The following is a 22625-nucleotide window of genomic DNA, read 5'->3' on the forward strand; positions in this document are numbered from 1 at the left end:
TTCTGGCTGTATTTTTTTGCGGTGCGGACGGCTCAAGGACACATTCACGTTGAATGGGTCTGGATCCGTCCCGGCCAGCCGCACGGATGTTGTTGCCTGTGCATTGGGGATCGCATCCTAACACAGCAGAGCTGAGTTTTTCCAGATGTAGCAGTGCTTTCTTTATCAGCTAAAGCACAGACTGTGGCAGCACTGAGTTTGTCAGATGTAGCAAAACCCACAACCATATCAGATGAAGCAGAGCTGAGTTTGGCGGCAACTACAAAAATCATTTTTGTCAGATGTAGCAAAACAGAGTATGGATGAGAAGTTTGCCATATGTAGAAGTGCTTTATTTTACAGATAAAGCAGAACTGAATTGTTCACATGCAACAGAGCTGAGTCGGTCAGATTTTGCAAAAAAGAGTTTGCTAAATGTAGCAAAACTGTCACCTATTTCAGAAATCACTTTATCGGATGATGCAAGGCTAACTTTTACCAGCGATTGCAGAATGATGGCTTTCAGATATAGCAGAACTAACTTGGTCATGGCTGTGATAAATTAATCAGAATAAACAGAGCTGAGTTTGTCATATGCAGTACAGTTGAGTTTGACTTGGTAGATTCAGTACAGCAGAGTTTGTCACGCAGTAGAGATAAAGTTGTCTAATAAAGAAGGGAGGAATTTGTAAGATGCAGCAGAGCTAGGACAATCAGATGCAGCAGAGCTAGGACAATAAGATGCAGCAGAGCTAGGACAATCAGATGCAGCAGATCTAGGACAATCAGATGCAGCAGATCTAGGACAATCAGATGCAGCAGAGCTAGGACAATCAGATGCAGCAGAGCTAGGACAATCAGATGCAGCAGAGCTAGGACAATCAGATGCAGCAGAGCTAGGACAATCAGATGCAGCAGAGCTAGGTTTGTCAGATGCAGCAGAGCTAGGACAATCAGATGCAGCAGAGCTAGGACAATCAGATGCAGCAGAGCTAGGACAATCAGATGCAGCAGAGCTAGGACAATCAGATGCAGCAGATCTAGGACAATCAGATGCAGCAGAGCTAGGACAATCAGATGCAGCAGAGCTAGGACAATCAGATGCAGCAGAGCTAGGACAATCAGATGCAGCAGAGCTAGGACAATCAGATGCAGCAGAGCTAGGACAATCAGATGCAGCAGAGCTAGGTTTGTCAGATGCAGCAGAGCTAGGACAATCAGATGCAGCAGAGCTAGGACAATCAGATGCAGCAGAGCTAGGACAATCAGATGCAGCAGAGCTAGGACAATCAGATGCAGCAGATCTAGGACAATCAGATGCAGCAGAGCTAGGACAATCAGATGCAGCAGAGCTAGGACAATCAGATGCAGCAGAGCTAGGACAATCAGATGCAGCAGAGCTAGGACAATCAGATGCAGCAGATCTAGGACAATCAGATGCAGCAGAGCTAGGACAATCAGATGCAGCAGAGCTAGGACAATCAGATGCAGCAGAGCTAGGTTTGTCAGATGCAGCACAGCACAACTTGATAGGACTTGACTGTGCTCTGATCCACTGTGTGATCTCTTCTTCTTTTTCTCCATCGTTGGACAGATCAACCTGCAGGTGACCGGTGTGAATACAGCCCATGTTGAACTGCCCAAGCTTTCACATGTAGCAGTGCTGAATGTGTCCTAAGGTTTAAGTCATGTAATTATAATGTTGTGCATAGTTACATTGGGAGCACAAGTCTGCACAAACATTGTGGACCTACCTGACAAACTCAGCTCTGCTCAATCTGTATAGTCTAAATGCAAGAAAGAACATGATCTGGTTCTGCATTCATTTACAAAAGGATTCACTGAGCTGTAAAACACAAAGAGGACGGACAGTAACCCCCAGCATCATATGGAAGAGAGAGGGGGCATGTAAGGTATGTGACCAGCAGTCCCCTATATGGGCACTTACCTGCCACTCTGCTGATCTGCAACTGGAGCCCCAGGAACTTTCACAGATAAAGTTTTGCAGCTCTGGACAAACAGAGAAGTTGATCATTTACTTTTTATTCAGTTGAATCACTGGTTTATGGCTCCACCTTCAGAAGATGCGATTCCCAGAGTGACACCAGTGTGGGCTGTGATGTGGCTGGTGGCACGGAGCCTATATACACATCACCCAGCGACACCGCCGAGGGACGGACACTCCTGCCAGGGATGTGAACAAAATTACACCCCTGAGGGGAAAGTGGTGACAAAGTGTCCTGGAAAGTAGAGTAACATTCCCATCAAGATGAGCCCAAGGGTAGTAAGATTATGTACAGAGAGACGCCACCAGCAGAGTAGTGAGTGCAGCTCTGGAGTATAATACAGGATGTAACTCAGGGTCAGTACAGGATAAGTAATGTATGTACACAGTGACTGCACCAGCAGAATAGTGAGCGCAGCTCTGGAGTATAATACAGGATGTAACTCAGGATCAGTACAGGATAAGTAATGTATGTACACAGTGACTGCACCAGCAGAATAGTGAGTGCAGCTCTGGAGTATAATACAGGATGTAACTCAGGGTCAGTACAGGATAAGTAATGTATGTACACAGTGACTGCACCAGCAGAATAGTGAGCGCAGCTCTGGAGTATAATACAGGATGTAACTCAGGATCAGTACAGGATAAGTAATGTATGTACACAGTGACTGCACCAGCAGAATAGTGAGCGCAGCTCTGGAGTATAATACAGGATGTAACTCAGGATCAGTACAGGATAAGTAATGTAATGTATGTACACAGTGACTGCACCAGCAGAATAGTGAGTGCAGCTCTGGAGTATAATACAGGATGTAACTCAGGATCAGTACAGGATAAGTAATGTAATGTATGTACACAGTGACTCCACCAGCAGAATAGTGAGTGCAGCTCTGGAGTATAATACAGGATGCAACTCAGGATCAGTACAGGATAAGTAATGTATGTATACAGTGACTGCACCAGCAGAATAGTGAGTGCAGCTCTGGAGTATAATACAGGATGTAACTCAGGATCAGTACAGGATAAGTAATGTATGTACACAGTGACTGCACCAGCAGAATAGTGAGTGCAGCTCTGGAGTATAATACAGGATGTAACTCAGGATCAGTACAGGATAAGTAATGTATGTACACAGTGACTGCACCAGCAGAATAGTGAGTGCAGCTCTGGAGTATAATACAGGATGTAACTCAGGATCAGTACAGGATAAGTATTGTAATGTATGTACACAGTGACTCCACCAGCAGAATAGTGAGTGCAGCTCTGGAGTATAATACAGGATGTAACTCAGGATCAGTACAGGATAAGTAATGTAATGTATGTACACAGTGACTGCACCAGCAGAATAGTGAGTGCAGCTCTGGAGTATAATACAGGATGTAACTCAGGATCAGTACAGGACAGGGGCGTAGCTATAGGGGGTGCAGAGGTAGCAGTCGCTACCGCGCCCAGGAGCCTGAGGGGCCCAAAGATGCTTGTGCTGCATAGGAAGACACCAGCATTATAGAAAGTGCATGCTGGACAAGTTACACCTCTGGCTGGAGGGAAGGGGCTAGGTCAAGAATTTGGCATGAGGGGGTGCCGTTTCAATTTTTACCTTGGACGGCACAAAGCACTGAGGGAAGGGGGGGCCCAAGCAGAACTCTTGCACCAGGGCCCATGAGCCTTTAGCTACGCCCCTGGTACAGGATAAGTAAGCATCCAGTAGTCAAGGAATAAACACAATTTAGTACAAGTGACCATTGGGTAAATTCTTCCATACAAGAAGACCCAGGATATTATTTTGCAGGTAGCTGATCAAAAGATATAAAACAGCGCAGTACCACTTATCACCAGTTATCACCAGTACGTAACTGTTTCCATTCAATTTTAAAGAGGCATTAACCTAAGAATACTGGCATCAGCTAGAAGAAGTGACATGTTTTTTTACCAGATGCCTCACTTTGAAGGGGCTTCCCATCACCAGGATATGCCATAATCTCCTCCGCTATGGGGACCATTAGTAATCCGGAGAACATTGAGAAATCTAAGACTAATACTCTTTATTTATAAAGCGCCAACATGTTCCGTACAAGCAGAGTCTTAAATAACAAAGCCGCAAACAGGTCAACGATTAACCCCTTCTACCCCAGGCCAGTTTTTGCAAATCTGACATGTGTCACTTTATGTGGTAATAACTTTGGAACACTTTTACTTATCCAATCGTGACACATTGTCAATATATTTCACCTTTATTTATGAAAAAATCCGAAATTTACCAAATTTCTCTGCTTTTAAAACAGAAATTGATACCTCAAAATATTTATTACTTAACATTTCGCATATGTCTACTTTATGTTGCCATCATTTTGTAAATGTCATTTTATTTTATAGGACTTTAGAAGGCTTAGAATTTTAGAAGCAATTCCCAAAAAATTCCAAAACCCATGAGGCTTACATAATAGAAACCAGCCATAAATGACCCCATTTTAGAAACTACACCCCTCAAGTTAGGCCTCTTGCACACGACCGTATGGCTTTTTTAGTATTTTGCGGTCCGCTAAAAACAGATCCGCAAAAAATACGGATGATGTCCGTTTGCGTTCCAACAGAACAGCTGGCCCCTGATAGAACAGTACTATTCTTGTCCGTTATGCGGACAATAATAGGACATGTTCAATCTTTGAACGGAACGGAAATACGGAAACGGAATGCATAGGGAGTACATTCCGTTTTTTTTTACGGACCCATTCAAATAAATGGTTCCGTATACGGAACGCAAAAAACGGAACGGAAACGGAAAAACTAATGTTTGTGTGCATGAGGCCTTACTCAAAACTGAATTTACAAACTATCTTAACCCTTTAGGTGTTCCACAAGAATTAAAGGAAAATGGGGATGAAATTTTAAAATTTCACTTTTTGGGCAGATTTTCCATTTTAATCAATTTTTTTCTTTAACACATCGAGGGTTAACAGCCCAACAAAACTCAATATTTATTACCCTGATTCTGCGGTTTACAGAAACACCCCACATGTGGTGGTAAACTGCTGTAAGGGCACACGGCAGGGCGCAGAGGGAAAGGAACGCCGTATGTTTTTTTTGAAAGGCAGATTTTGCTGGACTGGTTTTTAGACACCATGTCCTATTTGAAACCCCCTGATGCACCCTACAGTAGAAACTCCCAAAAAGTGACAATTTTAGAAACTACGGGATAAGGTGGTTATTTTGGTACTATTTTGGGGGACATTATTTTTGATCGCTCTATATTACGATTTTTGTGAGGCAAGGTAACCAAAAAATGTCTGTTCTGGCACAGATTTATTTTTTGTTTTTTACAACGTTCATCTGACAGAGTGGATCATGTGCTATTTTTATAGAGCAGGTTGTTTCGGACGAGATGATATCAAATATGTCTACTTTATGGGGCAAGGAGACCAGAAAATTGGTTGTTTTGGCACAGTTTTTATTTATTTATTTTTACAGCGTTTACCTGAGGGGTTAGGTCATGTGATATTTTTATAGAGCAGGTTGTTACGGATGCGGTGATACCTAATATGTCTACTTTTTTTTATTTATTTTTACTTTAACACAATAATAGCATTTTTGAAACAAAAAAAAAAAGACGTTTTAGTGTCTCCATATTCTGAGAGCTATAGTTTTTTTTATTCTTTGGGCGATTGCCTTATGTAGGGGCTCATTTTTTGTGGAATGAGGTGGCAGTTTGATTGGTACCATTTTGGGGGGCATTCGCCTTTTTGATCGCTTGCTGTTGCACTTTTTGTGATGTAAGGTGACAAAAATGGCTTTTTTTTTACGGTGTTTATCAGACGGGGTGGATCATGTGATATATTTATAGATACAGTCGTTACGGATGCGGCGATACCTAATATGTATGTTTTTTCTTTTTTTTCTATGTTTTATTATAAAATCAGGGAAAGGGTCTTTTTTTCATTTTTTTTACTTGAAACTTTCTTTTTATTATTAAAAAGATTTTATTAAACTTTTTTTTTAACTTTATTTCTGTCCCACTCTGAGACTTTAACTTTTGGGGGTCTGATCCCCTCTGCAATGTATTACAATACATCTGTACATATGTATTGCCTGTACACTGAGTAATACACTAACAGGTCGCAAGCTTCCGTAGATGCCTCAGCAAGGAATATGGCTGCCTTCTCACCCATCAGTTCACCGTGACTGCAGAGCGGAGACCCGATGGGCTCCTTCACTGCCCGCAAACCCCTTCTATGCCGCGGTCAGCGCTGACTGCGGCATAAAAGGGGTTAATTTACCGGCATCGGCTTTTACAGCTATGCCGATGGATACCGCAGGGGCCCAGCTATCAGTGACTGCTTGGCCCGCCCGATCATCATGAAGTAACAGTACGTCAAAATGCGGCAAGTCACCCCCTCAACCTCACAGTTAGTGAGAGCAAACTTTCCTCCTCTTATTAAAACTCTGGCTGAACAATTGGACAGGTTGTCGAAACATGAGCTGGATGGGCAGGATAGTTCTGTACAAAATGTTAATTCTACCACGCATTCTTTATGTTTTCCGCACGTTATCTATCCCTCTACCAGTTTCAATCTTTTTTTTTTATAGTCTTTATTAAAAGCTTTCTTTTTCAAAAAAAGACATGAAAAACCGACTTACAACACGGTCGACAGCATCACTTGTACATGCTCAATATTTGTGTACATCATAACGATACTTCGTTACATACTCTTATTCAACAACATCAGTACATATCAGTTTATGGATTGTTATTCAGCTTCATCAACTCCAGAAGTGATGCCCCATCCACTCACACATTCACACTCACCACAGCGCTGCCGTTCCTCTTCCTTCAACTAGTTATTGTAAATGGTCAATCATTGAAGGCTCTGTCTCCTTTCCGCTTTCCGTGGTCTATTGCTAATGGGATTGGTCTAGCAACTACCATATGTTGAGCGGTCTGGCCTACACCTCCCACCCTGGCCATTGACTGATTGTCTCCCTCAATCCTAAATGATCACTGATCTAGCTCTCAACCAAGGTCCCCAGATTTTCTCAAATTTTTCGGCATTCCCCCTCACTATTAATGTCAATTTGTACATTGGTAGAGCCGCATCTATAATCTGAGTCCAGTGTTGAACTGATGGGACTGCCGGAGGCTTCTAATGCAGCAGAATAGATTTCCTGGCATAAAACATCAAGAGTCGATAAAGTATCCTAGCGTATTTTGTTTTTGATCTGATCATCTACCAACCCTAACAGACTATTCTCTGGGGAGCAGACTGCTGGTAGACCCAGTTTCTCATTGAGGAACCCATGAATTTCCGACCAATACTCTGCTATCACTGGGCAATTCCAAATCATATGAATCAGGGTTCCACTATCATTACCACATCTAGTACATTGAGCACTGTCTAACCTAACCATCCGTTCCAGTCTGACAGGTGTCAGATATGTGCAATGTAGCCATTTAGTCTGAATTAATTGATCTCTGGCACTAATTACCGTACTTCTCCAATTATACACTCACCTAAAGAATTATTAGGAACACCATACTAATACAGCGTTGGACCCCTTTTTGCCTTCAGAACTGCCTTAATTATACATGGCATTGATTCAACAAGGTGCTGATAGCATTCTTTAGAAATGTTGGCCCATATTGATAGGATAGCATCTTGCAGTTGATAGAGATTTGAGGGATGCACATCCAGGGCACGAAGCTCCCGTTCCACCACATCCCAAAGATGCTCTATTGGGTTGAGATCTGGTGACTGTGGGGCCATTTTAGTGCAGTGAACTCATTGTCATGTTCAAGAAACCAATTTGAAATGATTCGAGCTTTGTGACATGGTGCATTATCCTGCTGGAAGTAGCCATCAGAGGATGGGTACATGGTGGTCATGAAGGGATGGACATGGTCAGAAACAATGCTCAGGTAGCCCGTGGCATTTAAACGATGGCCAATTGGCACTAAGGGGCCTAAAGTGTGCCCAGAAAACATCCCCCACACCATTACACCACCACCACCAGCCTGCACAGTGGTAACAAGGCATGATGGATACATGTTCTCATTCTGTTTATGCCAAATTCGGACTCTACCATTTGAATGTCTCAACAGAAATCGAGACTCATCAGACCAGGCAACATTTTTCCAGTCTTCAACAGTCCAATTTTGGTGAGCTCGTGCAAATTGTAGCCTCTATTTCCTATTTGTAGTGGAGATGAGTGGTACCCGGTGGGGTCTTCTGCTGTTGTAGCCACACCTTTCTTTCCCATTCTGACATTCAGTTTGGAGTTCAGGAGATTGTCTTGACCAGGACCACAACCCTACATGTTATTGAAGCAACTGCCTTGTGATTGGTTGACTAGATAATCGCATTAATGAGAAATAGAACAGGTGTTCCTAATAATTCTTTAGGTGAGTGTATGTTAGTTCTTTTTAGTGTCTATCCTCTAGTTGCGGAATGTCTACCTTCCATCTAGTCAAAGATTTGGATAATTGTGATAGGGCCTGCAACGTAAGCTCCATGTAAAAAGAAGGCACTGGTTTACACACCTCTTTTTGTCTTGCAATCTTTTCAATAGAGCTTACCACGTTCGATCTTCCTTTTACTCCGCTCCCAGATGCCCTCTTTTGTCTGGCAGGGGAGGAGACAGAGACTGGCGTACTCCTAAGGCTGAACAAAATGGAGGCATGGGTCGGCCAGACTTAGAGCGTTATTATATAGCCTTCAGACCAAACATTGGGCAGAGGAAAATAGTCAAAAGTTATGGCCTGATCTTGCGGTAAAGTTGACAGGGGTGACACGCCTAAACGTTATATTGGGCCTACCCAACTGCATTCAGCTATGCTCTAAAGTGGTGCCCCCAATGGTAACAGCTTCCTTGATTGCATGGAGGATGGGGTGCTCCGCTGTGGAGAGAATGAGTAAGGATGGACGCCTTAAGAGTCTATTCACACGTCCGTGGAGTATTGCGAATCCGCACAACACCCGGCCGGCACCCCCATAGAACTGCCTATTCTTGTCCGCAATTGCGGACAAGAATAGGACATGTTTTCTTCTTTTGAGGAACCGCGGCCCGTAAGTTCGGGGTCGCGCTCCAAAAATGCGGATGCGGAGAGCACATAAAATGCGGAGAGCACAAAAATGCGGATGCGGAGAGCACATAGTGTGCTCTCCGCATCCATTCCTGCCCCATTGAGAATGAATGGGTCCGCACCCGTTCCCGGTATTGCGGAATGGATGCGTACCCATTTGCGGACGTGTGAATGGACCCTAAAGGCATATATGCCAGATCTGCAGATGCACCGAGCCATTCATCTACCAAGTGCGCTACACACTGGGAACAATGTTGCAACCTGTTATTACGGTGGTATTACACTCCGGAGCGCTTAGCACGTATATACCCCAACGTTTCGAAACAATGTTGGAGACATTGTGGACATAAGGGCTCCTTGCTCCACATATTCTCGGATTGTCCAAAAATCCAACCCTTTTGGCAGTCAATCACCAAGCTTCTCCAACAAATGAACCCTCTACTTGTTTAGCTACCTCCAGAAACAGCCGTCATGTTAATCAATATTGAGTCCTTTCCACGCCAGGTCAGAACCATCATGTGCCATTTATTACATTCCTCACAACTCGCTATTGCCAGACATTGGAAGTCGCAGTCCATACCCTCTATAACAGAAGTTATATCTATTGTACACAATAGCTATTTATGTGAAGGGGTCTTAGCTCGCCAAAGCGGTTCCCTAAATACCTTCCATTCTAAGTGGTCACAATGGGTAGGGTTACACCCAGTCCTACTCCTGGGCGTAGATACCATAGCTTTGATACACAGCATGTGTCAGGAAGGGGTTAAAACAAAAGCTAGAAGTGCTTGTTTTGTACAGTGCTCCGGCTATCTTAACAAGTGGGAGTAGATATAAAGCTGCATGAGCCGTCACCAGCTGAATATCTCAGTGCTTCTGAGTGCATGGGGTGCGGAGTATACTGATGGATGATAGATCAGGTTCATAAGAATGATGATGGGGGGAAATGGAGAGGAGTAAGATTAGAGGATGTGACCTAAAAAGATGTGTTTTTACGGAGCGCCCAAATCTGTGGATGTTGTGAATTAACCTAATTGCTTGGGGTTAGGTCATTCCAGAGAGCTGGGGCAGCTCTGGAGAAGTTCTTGGAGACGGGAATAAGATTATGGTGGATGTCAGTCATAAGTCATTAGCTGAACGGAGAGCACGGGTAGGGTGGTAGACAGAGATAAAGGAGGAGATGCTGGAGCGCAGCACTGTGGAGGGATTTGTAGGTGAAAATTAAGACTTTAAATTGAATCCTGTACTGTATGGGCAGCCACTGCCATGACTGGCACAGGACGGAGGCATCGGAGTAGTGACTGGCACAGGACGGAGGCATCAAAGTAGTGACTGGCACGGGGTGGAGGCATCAGAGTAGCGACTGGCACAGGACGGAGGGATCAGAGTAGTGACTGGCACAGGGCGGAGGCATCAGAGTAGCAGCTAAACAGATAGGTGACCCTGGCTGCCATGTTCTAGATAGATTGAAGAGTCTGGTGAGGGGGAGTCCAATTAAAAATGAGTAAGAGTAATTGTGACGGGAATGGATCAGGGCATCAATTAGAGTTTTTGTTGAAGATTTTAGTTAGGTGAGTAGTGATAGACAGGGAAAGAGACTTGAGGAGGTGGGAGGGAATTTAGGAAGTAGTGCATGTGGGAGAAAGAGAAGACGAGAGGAACTTGGAGACTTTTTCTTCTGTGACTGGGTCAAATGTGCAAAGTGAACCAGAGGAGATGCTGGGGGTGGAGGAGGGAATCAATGACACTTAGAGGCTGGGAGCTAATTTCCTGCTGGATGTTTTCAATTTTCTGTTTGGAGTAGATGGCCAGATCTTCAGCACAGAGGTCTGTAATAGATGCCAGCACTTTTGGACTGAGGGAGTGAAAAGTGTCAAAGAGTTTTTTGGATTATTGGATAGTGAGGAAGTTATAGTCGTGAAATAGGTCTGTTTGGCGAGGTGAAGGGAAGATTTATAAGTCGTCAGCATAAATTTGTAGTGGAGGAAATCTTGTGGAGTGTGAGTTTTTCTCCATAGGTGTTCAGCAGACCTGGAGAAAGCGATTTTGAGGTGTAGGCCAGAGTTGCTTTTGTCTCTGTTTGGAGGTTCTCAGTGTAGGAGGCGCTACTTCATCTAGGGTGCATCTGAGGGTATTATAATAGTGTTTTGCAGTCAGATCGGGACAGGGGAGAGATATGATTGGGGACAATGATGACTGTAGAGAGTCTGTAAGTTTCTTAGCTTCAATGGAATGAAGTAACAGTACGTCAAAATGCGGCAAGTCACCCCCTCAACCTCGCAATTAGTGAGAGCAAACTTTCCTCCTCTTATTAAAACTCTGGCTGAAGAATTGGACAAGTTGTCGAAACATGAGCAGGATAGTTCTGTACAAAATGTTAATTCTACCACGCATTCTTTATGTTTTCCGCACGTTATCTATCCCTCTACCAGGTTCAATCTTTTTTTTTATAGTCTTTATTAAAAGCTTTCTTTTTCAAAAAAAGACATGAAAAACCGACTTACAACACGGTCGACAGCATCACTTGTACATGCTCAATATTTGTGTACATCATAACGATACTTCGTTACATACTCTTATTCAACAACATCAGTACATATCAGTTTATGGATTGTTATTCAGCTTCATCAACTCCACAAGTGATGCCCCATCCACTCACACATTCACACTCACCACAGCGCTGCCGTTCCTCTTCCTTCAACTAGTTATTGTAAATGGTCAATCATTGAAGGCTCTGTCTCTTTTCCGCTTTTCTGCGGTCTATTGCTAATGGGATTGGTCTAGCAACTACCATATGTTGAGCGGTCTGGCCTACACCTCCTACCCCCGGCCAGTGACTGATTGTCTCCCTCAATCCTAAATGATCACTGATCTAGCTCTCAACCAAGGTCCCCAGATTTTCTCAAATTTTTCGGCATTCCCCCTCGCTATAAAGGTCAATTTGTACATTGGTAGAGCCGCATCTATAATCTGAGTCCAGTGTTGAACTGATGGGACTGCCGGAGGCTTCCAATGCAGCAGAATAGATTTCCTGGCATAAAACATCAAGAGTCGATAAAGTATCATAGCGTATTTTGTTTTTGATCTGATCATCTACCAACCCTAACAGACTATTCTCTGGGGAGCAGACTGCTAGTAGACCCAGTTTCTCATTGAGGAACCCATGAATTTCCGACCAATACTCTGCTATCACTGGGCAATTCCAAATCATGTGAATCAGGGTTCCACTATCATTACCACATCTAGTACATTGAGCACTGTCTAACCTAACCATCCGTTCCAGTCTGACAGGTGTCAGATATGTGCAATGTAGCCATTTAGTCTGAATTAATTGATCTCTGATAACTAATTACCATACTTCTCCAATTATATGTTAGTTATTTTTCGTGTCCATCCTCTAGTTGTGGAATGTCTACCTTCCATCTAGTCAAAGATTTGGATAATTGTGATAGGGCCCGCAATGTAAGCTCCATGTAAAAAGAAGACACTGGTTTACACACCTCTTTTTGTCTTGCAATCTTTTCAATAGAGCTTACCACGTTCGATCTTCCTTTACTCCGCTCCCAGATGCCCTCTTTTGTCTGGCAGGGGAGGAGACAGAGACTGGCGTACTCCTAAGGCTGAACAAAATGGAGGCATGGGTCGGCCAGACTTAGAGCGTTATTATATAGCCTTCAGACCAAACATTGGGCAGAGGAAAATAGTCAAATGTTATGGCCTGATCTTGCGGTAAAGTTGACAGGGGTGACACGCCTAAAGGTTATATTGGGCCTACCCAACTGCATTCAGCTATGCTCTAAAATGGTCAAAGATTTGGATAACGGTGATAGGGCCTGCAACGTAAGCTCCATGTAAAAAGAAGGCACTGGTTTACACACCTCTTTTTGTCTTGCAATCTTTTCAATAGAGCTTTACCACGTTCGATCTTCCTTTTACTCCGCTCCCAGTTTCTTAGCTTCAATGGAATGAAGCTTTCAGAATGTGTGATAAGTAGGAGTATGCTGAGATGGATATGGACTTGTAACAGTGGATCACAGTAGAGTTTGGTCAGAGAGCAGCAGAGGACAGTTAATAAAGTCAGAAACCAAGCAGAGCCAACAGAAGACCAGGCCAATTGTTTTACCATCTTTATGCATTTGAGAGTTAGAAAGTTGTTAGGGGCCAAGAGAGGAAGTTAGAGATAGAAGCTGGGAGGCAGACAGGAGATGGGGCTGTCTATGGGGATGTTAAAGTCGCCTATATGAGAGTTGGTAATTCTGAGGACAAGAAGTGTGACAGCCAGGCCATAAAGGGAACTAAGAACTGGGTGGGTAGGTGGGTGAGCCAGGGGCTCGGTATACAATGGCCACTCTGAGGGAGAGTGGTTGGAAGAGTCTGCAGATGTGAATGAGAGTGATGTGAATGAGAGTGATGGTACTGGGGAATTGACCTGGAATATGCATTTTGGGGCAAGAAGTATGCTAACTCCACCACCATGTCTGATCTCAGGTCTGGGGTTATGAGAAAAATGTAGGCTATCGTAGGAGAGAACAGCAAGAGAAGCAGTTTCAACAGGTTAAGAGAATTAGTCAGAAAGAAGTTGTGAATGTAGAGAAGTTTGTTGCACACTGACTATGGGTTCCACAGCACACAATTAAAAGAGAGATGAGAAGGCATACAACAAAGTTGATGAGGTTTGAAAGGTTTCTATGGGAAAAATGGAGAAGGAGGGGGTAGAAGTTAGAAGATGGTGGGCCAGCATTAGGAGAGATGTCCCCTGAATTTAAAAGTATAAAGAGAAATAGCAAATGGTTGTGTGATTTGTAAGAGTTCTTAGTGTTGTGCACCCTGGGGCATGATGGCTTGATACAAATCAAAAAGGCGATAAAGCATGTGAGCTGTATATCGGGGGGGAAGGAGAGAGGGGCTGATGTGGATAGAAATCAATGGAGGGGTAACAGAGCGGAGAGAGTGTGGAATAAAGAGGACATAATGAATTGCACAGAGTAGTGTTGAGCGAAGTTATCGAGGATTTGATTTGGTTACTTTGCCGAATTAAAATAAATAAATAAATCGCCCACTTTGTAAATAGTGGGTGAAATGACAGGGAACGGCGATTGTGCTTCCCCCTGCCATTGTACCCCTCAGATGCCGCATTTATCGCTGATCACGGCATCTGACTTTAATATTTAAGTCTGTAATAAAAAATATCATATTTACCTCATCCATTTGATTGAGAAGACCCACTGGCGCCATCTTCATTGCAGATCCACCGGGCACGGAATTCACCGCGCACGGAATTTCACATGGGATCTTCAATAAAGATGGCGGCAGCACTCTCTTCGCGCTCAAATGGATGAGGTAAGGATGATTTATTTTTTAAATTTTTTAACCCATTTCAGGAAAATCGATTCATTACCAAAAAGCACGTGGAAATTCGGCTTTGTGAACTTCAATTCGCTGAACAGTGGTACAGAGATACAATCAATGTAGTTAATGAAGTGTTTGCAAAGGAATTTGAGTATCTCTCAGCCTACCAGCCTCCTGGCCTGTCTAAGTGCCATGTTTAACTGCAAGACACTTAGCGGCAAAGACACTTTGTGGAAGACGACATCTTCCTTCGTTCTACCCCAACATGTGTGTGCTTAGATCTACTGACAATTGAGCTCATTAACTCTATTAACCAGCTAAACTTAGCACCTGAGGAGGAAGTGCGGACATAAACATATTGGCCTAGTTGTATTGTGAAAGACACGGACAAAGGTAAGCTCAGATCAGAGGATATCCGACAGTGCTATGCACCACGAATGAGAGTCGGAATATGCAGCTGCGATAGCAGGGTTCCAGCAAAAAAATCTCAGTTGTGATGGACATTTTCTTCGGACTCATAGATGAGGGGTTCAGCTATTGCCGATTCCTGACGCCCATCTGCTTGGCATTGTTATAGGCGGGCAGGAAGGACTCGTCAGCATTACTGTCATTATAAGGGAGAATGCGGCAGAACAGGTTTATGAGATAATTATGATAGCAGCCAATTAATATGCAGTCAGCCTGGAGTGATGTTCTGAGTTGTCACACTCGCGTAGGGAAACTTTCCACCCTTTCCTCATCTGTAGTCACTGCCCTAGACCACCAGGGAATGTATGGTTAAAGCGGGTTTCCTAGAGGAGGCCATCAAAGAGTGATCATTGGGGATCAAAGCTGCCAGTCCCCACAATCTGCAGTACTGCAGTACTCTCAGTACTCCTGGCAATGAACAGAGCTGAATATGGTGGAGCCGCAGCATGCGCACACACGCTCCTATAGACGTCACTCTGCTGGATAGTGCAGGTGCCATGGTGCTCCACCACTTCTGAGCAGTGTGTATCCCAAGGGTGGGACTCCCACCAATCATTATACATAAGATAGGCCATTCCAAAAAAAAAAAAAAAAACCATTTTAACCCCTTCATTGTCCACTATTTAACATTGACCCCTTCACTGCTCTAGACCCCTCCTCCAACATAAATAATCAAGCATTGTGAATTTGACCCCTTTACTGCCATAGCCATCCAAGATGTAAACATTTACTCTTTGACTGCCCTAGACCACCAGGGACGCTGAAATTATACCTTTCGCTACCTTAGCTATCTAGGATGTAAACATTAACCCCTTCATTGCCCTAGTTAGCTGGGATGTAAACATTAGATTGTTCACTGCCCTAGTCCACCAGGGGTGCCCTTCACTACCGTAACGACCGGAGATGTAAACAATAACCAATCCACTACTCCAGACCACTAGTGATGCGTATAATAACCTCTTCACTGCCATAGAGCACTAGAGATACTTATGTTAACCCCTTCACTACCCTAGACTACTGATAATGTAAATATTCACCCATTTGTTGCCCTAACCACCAAGGGTATAAACAGTCACCCCTTTAGTGCTCTAACCACAAAGAAATGTAAACATTAACACCTTCACTGCTCCAAGCCACCAGGGATGCTGATATTAACCCCTTCATCTCCCTAGAATGAGATTTGCCGATACTAAGCCCTTCACTGTCATACACATACAGGGATGTAAGCAATAACCAATCGAGTGCCCAAGACAAGCAGGGATGCCACTATCAATCCCTTCCTGCCCAAGACCACCAAGGATGGCACTATCAACCCTTTCCCTGCCCAATACCACCAGAGATGCCAATATAAATAGTAACCAATTCACTTCCCTAGACCACTATGTATATATGGCAGCTGTCACCGAAGAAAATTAAATTGGCTTTGCAGGTAAAAGTACAAATACAGTAATAAAGTAGTAGGAGTATTATATATTGTGGTCCTTAAAATTCGAAATAATTCTTGTTTCTACAGGACTTCCGGCCATGTTCACACATGATCATGTTATATTACCTGGCTTTATATATGGCAGTGATCTTTATAACATCGGCCTCAAGACTACAGAGTTCGTCTCAGGCAGCTGTTCAACTTACTGAATGTCATAAAGTCTCTATAAACCCAACATAATAGTTTATCTGGTAGTGACCTCGAGCGATATCATAATGCAATGACAACACCTTGGCTGCAGTCCCATTATGCGCTACATTTATTTTAGAGGGGGTGATATCATTTATTTGTTTCAGACTACTGTGCAATATTTGGCATAAACAGTACATGTCCCACAATTGTTCACTGCTCTGTCAGCAGGGGGTGTCGGGAGGGAGAAGACCCTAAGAGCTATAGGGTGAGATAATACAATTTATCATCCAATCTTTCCACTCAGAGCAGATGCCTGCAGCCACCACCAGGGGGATCATGTCTCAGTGCAAGGCAGGCGCCTGGAGGAAGAGAGCAGCGGGCAGGAGTGGAGGCGCTGCCCAAGCACATGAGGAGCGGTGAGTAACTTTTTTGGAATTTTTGTCTGGTCTGGGATTGGCATTTAGAGGGGGCGACAAGGGTTTAAATGAATTTGGGGTGGGTGGACACTGGTATTGGCAGTCACCCCTTATATGCAAAACAGCAAATGACGTGACTAAAGGTAAGTGACTAAGATGCTCCTAGGGCTGGTATGCCTTCATTCGCCTAGGATTACCTGATGACAAAAATTCTCGAAATGCCAGTCCTGGAAATAAGCCGGGAAGGAAGAGGAAACACCGCGGCTGGGAAAACATAGAAGCCTGTACTTTACATACATCTGTGTGGACATTGGTGACCGATCGGTGGTGTCCGGTCTCTGCGGGGTCACATCCATCTATAATGATATGGGATGGATGCTGTCGTATCGCCCCAATTTACTGCCGCCCCATCAGAGGTGCTTTAAAAAATGAATCTCCGCCAATGGACTATAAACTGACCCAAAATAACATCCATATTTCTGACCTTTAATTCATTTAGGGCTGTGTTCTGTGGGTCTGTATGACTTTAGGGGATGATTTGGGGTCATATTTGGGGGTGTATACACTTAAAGCCTATGAATTTGGGATATAACCTGAGGGCTTATTTGGGGTCTGAACCGGTTCGGGTGCCCATTTGGGATTTAATCTGTGCTCTATATGAATTTGGGGGCTGATCTGGGGTCTCTATTCACTTTGGGGTTTGATATGGAGGTCTCTTTATTAATTTCGGCATCTGTTCATTTTTGAGTCTGTCTGGAGGTCTGTATTTTTGGGATCTGGTCTAGGAGTCTATTCATTTATGGGTCTGGGGTTCCGCTAAAGGGGTATTCCAATTGTTAGAAGTTATCCCCTCTTTACAGAATAAGAGATAACTATTCAGTGGTGTACATAGAGAAGTAAGGGCCCCATAGCGAGGATCAAACCAGGCCCCCCAAACAGGACAGAAGGGTTTCTGCCTAAACCTTTTTCAATGACCCTTGGGGCATTTATTCCACGGCCTAATTTGCTAAAAGTTGTTCCTTTAGAGGGTAGAGTCCTGACCAAGTTTTCACCTCCAGTAGAAGAGGAGATAATCCCAACTGAGCCCCCTCTTGCCCTGGGCCCCATACCAGTCGCCTGGTCTGCCGTTATGGTAGTTACGCCCCTGAGTGGAAGTCCTACCGATTGGACCCCCACCGATCATGATAACGGGGGCCCCGTACCCCCTGCAGCCCCCCTGAAATCACACATACAGTAAGTGCAGTAGCTTCGTTCATTTCGATTGGAGTTCCAGAGATAGGCGAGTACAGCACCCCCCTATCTCCGTAAATCCTATGGAGATGAATGGAGCGGCGGCATACATGCCCGACCGGCCACTCCGTTCATTTCAGGGGGGCTGGAGGGGGTACGGGGCCCCCGTTCTTGTGACTGGTGGGGTTCCCAGCAGTAGGACCCCACCAATCTGACGGATAGAGGATAACTTCTAACAACCAGAACACCCCTTTAATGTTAATGTCTGGAGTTTTGTGTCATTTTGGGCTTGGGGGGTCTGTATTTATGTTGGTGTTTGTCTGGGAGCCGGTATTAATTTTGGGATGTAATCTAGAGCAGTGTTTCCCAACCAGTGTGCCTCCAGCTGTTGCAAATCTACAACTCCCAGCATGCCCACACAGCCAAAGGCTGTCCGGGCATGCTGAGAGTTGTAGTTTTGCAACAGCTGGAGGCACACTGGTGGGGAAACACTGATCTAGAGATCGGTATTAATTTTGGGGTCTGTCCGGAGGTCTGTATTAATTTTGGGATCTCCACTGGGTTCTGTATTAAGAAAGGGTTGTCCAATGATGCAAAATGTATTTTTGAAGAATGATTAGAATGTCATAAAAAACTAAAAGCAGTGATAGTGATATCGTTCTGACCCCCGCCTCTCTCCTTCCGCTGCTTCCTGTGTCCTCGCTGGTCCTTCTTGGCTCGGACATGTCACCGCTGCGGCCAGTGATCGGGACGGGAGTGGCGGGGATCTATAAGGTATCAATACTTTTATTATTTTAGAACTTTCTAAGCAGTTAAAAAAATAATAATAAAAAAATAAAAAATAAACCCAAGCCCCGTTAATTTTGACCAGGGTTACATTTTGGGGTCTGATGCTTGAAGGCTGCTTTGGGGCCAATCACATTCCGGTTCTGTATCACTGTCCTTGGACTCTTTTATTTTGGAAGTACAGTAATGGGAGCCATTGGGCAGCACCCTCGTTCACACGGGGCAGCAGAAGGAACAGTATTGGTGGAAGCTCCAGGATGGCAGTGTTAAAGGGGCAGCTGTATAGGGGGTTCTTTGCTATAGAGGGCAGGGATGGACTGCAGACGTCAGAGGTGGAACCTGAACCTCCTGGGTCCTAATGCAAAATCTGTAAGAGTTCCCCATCTACCTTGTGCCCATCTAAATATTAATGATGTGGCAGAGCGGCCTGCACTCCCTGGGCACAGATGTCTGCACAGAAGACTCTCCAGTCTTCAGGAGAAAACATCTTGATGGTCTGGGCCAAATGGAGAAGAAAAGGAAAGTGAACACTTCTGAGCAGTGGTGAGGTCACCCGTCAGTCACTGGATTTACATGTCCTATACTTGTGACGGCTTCTATTAAAATACGTTTAAATCTCTTTAATAGATGGTAAAGTCATGCGATTTGCATGCTCTGCCTACGCAACAAAATACCTTGTCCCGGCCAGATGCTGGATTATCAAACATTCTGAATGATCAGATGTAACTTTCCCCAGAAGAACAGTCCGTATGACGTTGACTTCACACAATATGGCTGTTTCTTCAGGCAGAGGCGCCTCCTTCTTCGTTGTCTCTGCTGAATCATCTGCTCCAGATTTTCAGATCCTCCAGAGCCGAGATGATCAGAATGCTCTAACCATCAGATGCCAGATTAAAGGGCGTTAATCATATTATATGTGGGCATTTCCCAGTTGTGCCTCCATTATACGGCAGCTGCACATTTACTAACTGGTGCAAATGGAGTCATCATCTGAGACCTTAAAGTAGGGTGACCACTGTCATCACCCATACAAGGAGGACATCGTACCCGGAAGAGTGGGCGACAACTCAACACACAGAACGGAAACCGTCATCTATATACCAGCGTCAGAGGATATTATAGGGAGAAGAGGACCACAACTCCCAGCATGTCCAGGCTGTTATTATAGGATGTCAGAGGACAATTCAGGGAAGAGGTATAAGAGGAGAGGGCTACAACTCCCAGCATGTCCAGGCTGTTATTATAGGATATCAAAGGATAATTCAGGGAAGAGGTATAAGAGGAGAGGACTACAACTCCCAACATGTCCAGACTGTTATCATTGGATATCAAAGGACAATTCAGGGAAGAGGAAGAGGAATAAGAGGAAAGGACTACAACTCCCAAGGTTTCTCAAGCTCACCACATCTCCACTGCTGAACTCTGCTCCCACCTGCGATGATCACATGATGGTGACATCATCACAGGTCCTTACCATTTCTCCACTGCTGAACTCCGCCTCTACCTGCGATGATCACATGATGGTGACATCATCACAGGTCCTTACTACTTCTGCTCTTCACTGCTGACCTCTGGTCCTCCTGAACTGATCACATAATAGTGATGTCATCACAGGTCCTTACCACCTCTACTCTTCATTGCTGAGCTTCAGCCCTTCTGCACTGATCACATGATGGTGACATCGTCACAGGTCCTTCACTTCCACTCTTCACTGCTGACCTCTGGCCCTCCTGAACTGAACACATGATAGTGACATCATCACAGTCCATTCAGCTCTTGCACTGCAGCAGATTATAGGCCTGCCAGCAGCACCCCCATCCCCATTCCCCTCTGAGAATCAGGGACATTTTTGGTTATTTATAAATCTCCGCCAAACACTTTTTTATGTGCCAGAAAGAGGACATGTCTGGGGAAAAAGAGGACATATGGTCACCCTACTTAAAGGGGTTGTCTCATCATCATCATCATAGAAAGAGTCCTGAGCAGGGAACCCCCTACTATGACATCCATGTCAACATGGGACATATAGACTGTGGTCACCTTGATGAACTTTGCAGACGCTATTCTTGTGCTGCTCTTGTGTACTCCAGTCACATCCAAAGCTGCATTTACAATTCCACTGGTTACTTTTCACGCTGCACAACCTCACAGATAAGGTGCATTACAAAACACTGACCTATCATACATAACCCTTACACCACCACTTACCTGTGACCTCAGTGTTCCCCTAGGAGTCAATGTGTTGAAGTCGTGCAGCTTTTTTTTCGTTTGCACCTAATGCTGCAAATTTACCGCAATTCATGGACGACCACATGTCCCCAAGAGTCATATAGAGGTGGGAAAGTCTCCATTCCTATTCCATTATTACTGTGTAGCGGGAAGAGATCCTTATGTAGTAATAGTCACAGACAGCTTAGGGTTTGAGAAAGTTTGTGCCCCCCTACTGAAAATTAATAATAAAAAAAAATGTGAAATTTGAGGCAGATTTTTTTATGTACTTGGAGTAGAAAGCCGAAACACGCATAATCTGACTTGAGATCTGTGACAGTGGAAGGTAGGCGATCAGCTGTTATTCCCACCCACAGCTGGCTATGGATTGTCCCTGCAGCGGCCACTTATGGAGAATTGTGGTATTACATGTGGTCCATTGAAATGAATAGCTGTCAAGCAAGAGCTCTCCATTCTCTAATATAGAGGGAAGTCCTAAGCCAGAGGCATCCTTCTATGACGTCTCTGTAATCCAAAAGAGCGTACATAGACAGGGGTCATCATGAGACAATCCCTTTAAATGATGACGCACCACTGTAACTTGGGAGTCTTGAAGCACTGAAATCACAGGGTCTTCTCTTTCAGATCCTCTCAAACAATATGGGATCAAGAACCAATGAGATGGATCAACCAGCTACAATCTGGCTTGTCGTTGACCTCTTTTCAACCTGAGCTGCAGCTCCGAGGTCTTTAGCTATCAGGACATGCTGGGAGTAGTAGTTTCACAACAACTGAAGCTGCAGATCGGGAACCAATAATCAGCTGGCTACAGGCACAGATATGTCTTATATGATAGTGTTTGCCTATGCACCATCTTTCCTGTGTGTTTTAGGTCTTTATCTTCTCCGGCTGCTGCTCCTTCCCCCCTCTCACAGCAGGCAGTCACAGAGAGAGAGAGAAAGAATCTGCAGCTGGATCCCCCTCCTTTCTGTTCTTTACTGTTTTATACTAGACAGTTTTTTGCTGTCCTGGAGAGGTTTGTGACCATTTATAGAGACCACCTATAGACAGGGAAAGGCGAGGCAGGTGTACGACTGATGACAGGCACACTTTAAATAGTCATCAATGTCACAATAATGACAAAAGAGTTGAAAACCTCCAGGTATATTAGGTTCACAGCTGGATAAAATGGGTTGTTTACGAGTCTTATATGTCACAGCTACATTCACAATTCCGCCAGCTTCAGAGCTGAAAACTTTCAGCATTCCCTGCTTGTGCAGTGTCTGCACTGAACCCTTCTCTGGTGTGTTACACCATCTTTACACTAGGATCTGTATAGCCATCTTATATGAGAAGAACCACCTGCCCCCTGGCATTATCGGCGGTGTATAGTCTGGTTGTTAAGAAGAAGCTTATTGACTGCAATGGTGCTCAAAGGTGAACCGTCCCTTGTAATGTGGTTCACCGAGGACAAGTCTGTGCGCCTACCAGAAACTC

General features: G+C 44.4%; 1 protein-coding gene across 7 annotated transcripts in view; it reads right to left on the reverse strand.

Annotated features, from left to right (window-relative positions):
- Positions 1 to 22625, reverse strand: part of LOC122923232 (P2Y purinoceptor 2-like) — a 50342-nt gene that overhangs the window by 10938 nt on the left and 16779 nt on the right. For 3 of the 7 annotated variants that reach the window (XM_044273998.1, XM_044273997.1, XM_044273993.1), the window contains exon 1: positions 1928 to 2015. The exons of 1 other annotated variant lie outside the window; for it this stretch is intronic. The gene's annotated coding sequence lies outside the window, so the exon portion shown is untranslated. Of the gene's footprint in view, positions 1 to 1927; positions 2048 to 22625 lie in introns of those variants that run through there. 3 more of the 7 variants (XM_044274000.1, XM_044273994.1, XM_044273999.1) reach the window with 3 other exon arrangements.

This window comes from Bufo gargarizans, unplaced genomic scaffold, assembly GCF_014858855.1.
Source record: "Bufo gargarizans isolate SCDJY-AF-19 unplaced genomic scaffold, ASM1485885v1 original_scaffold_1382_pilon, whole genome shotgun sequence".
Classification (NCBI taxonomy): domain Eukaryota; kingdom Metazoa; phylum Chordata; class Amphibia; order Anura; family Bufonidae; genus Bufo; species Bufo gargarizans.